A 1,730-nucleotide genomic window follows, 5' to 3' on the forward strand; every position below is an offset into this window, starting at 1 on the left:
TTTGTTGTAATTTCTTGTTCTTGATTTTATGAATTTGAGTGGACTTCCTGACTTTTTTTAGGGTTTCATAAATATAACATGAGGTCTTTTCATTTAACAGTTTTCATTTGCATATAATATATATTTTTAGTTTGGTTTTAACGTTTTTCTTCATATTACCAAAGCAAAACGAATTTATTTTCTTTAGTTTCTTTTAGAAAGGAGAAGTTAATGATTATTGAATGGCTTGTTAATAATATATGGTTATCTCTACAAGGCACGACTCTTTGTTTTTGTCACTGTAATTCTGGTCACTGAGAACAAAACGTAAGGATACAAAGACTCAATGGCTCATTTCCTCATTCCTTAGGATAGTATAACTAAAACTGAAAGGAGAGATAAATTATGTCCTTTCTCTATCAATTGAACTATTATAATGCAAGTTCGTGTTTTACAAAAGTCACTTCTCTGTTAATATTAATATAAAGAGGTAACATTTAAAGAAAGATTTGTAGTAATTCAACACTAAACTTAGAGTCTATTAACTTGTTAAATATCCCAGCATTAGATACAAATTGAGTTTTAACCCTTCCCCTTTTCTAGCATTTAGGGCTTAAAAGCCCTTGTAGGAACATGACGTTTGGCTCACTTCCCAATTCTTTTGCCCCTCTTGTCAATTTAAAATGCATATTTGACATGAATTAACTAATTAAATGATTTAATCATTTACTCTGTTATTCAGCAAAATTTATTTGGCCAAATTTATTTGGGCAATTAAGCTTATCCTGCATGTATATACAACCAGGTAGGTGTGATGGAAGGTTACCATGTCCAGAGCACCTACTTTTTGGCAGGTATTGTTTATTAAATACCCAATTAAATGCCATGTACAATGAGTCCAATGAATTATATTCTTTCAAGAATATATAATTCTTTCAAGAAGTTTGGCTATATGAGAGATCAGAGAGATAAAATGGTAGCTGGAGAGGGGACTTTATAACAAGAGGGAACGAAATTTTTTAAAATGTGCATGTGAAAACTATCAAGCTAGTGGACTTGGCAATGGTTGAAGATCCTCTGGATAGAAGCCAGGTCACTAAAAACTAATTATCTCCTAACTGGCTTTTCCCATAATAGTAGGTGACCTGAAATCCAGCACTAATACCCTGAGATTCCCCCTCACTTGATCTACATGTCGTTTGGTGAGCAGAGATAAGGTAGAGATTAAGATATCCAAGAACATTAGCTATTAATTATTAAGAAGATATTAACAAAGTAATGAGAGATGAGAATGAATTTAACTAGGAAAATGGTAAGACCATTTAAAAATATTGAGGGTTTAACATAAGTTTAACAATAATTTTCTAATGATACCAGTTATAATTATCTGCAATGAAACAACATATTAGAAACTGATTCAAAGAAGGTGGACAGTTAAGCTTATCCTGCATGTATATACAACCAGGTAGGTGTGATGGAAGGTTACAATGTCCAGAGTCTTTCTTTTGGTCAGGAGAATGTGGTTATGGTCATAGCAAGTGAAAGGAAAGGAGCGACACACAGCAGCAATTCACCGGAGAATTCCGCTTTATTAGGGAAAGGTGCTGGGTTATATAGGAAGGGGCATGGGGTGATTGTGGTGTTACCTCTATGGGGCTGGTGGCTGTTGGCTAGGTGCTGGGATTGGGAGCGGGGCGAGAGGTGATTGGGCTTCAGGTGGCGCCAGCGGGAACCGAGGACCCCGAAGAGAA

Source organism: Manis javanica, chromosome 15 (genome assembly GCF_040802235.1).
Source record: "Manis javanica isolate MJ-LG chromosome 15, MJ_LKY, whole genome shotgun sequence".
NCBI classification, from domain to species: domain Eukaryota; kingdom Metazoa; phylum Chordata; class Mammalia; order Pholidota; family Manidae; genus Manis; species Manis javanica.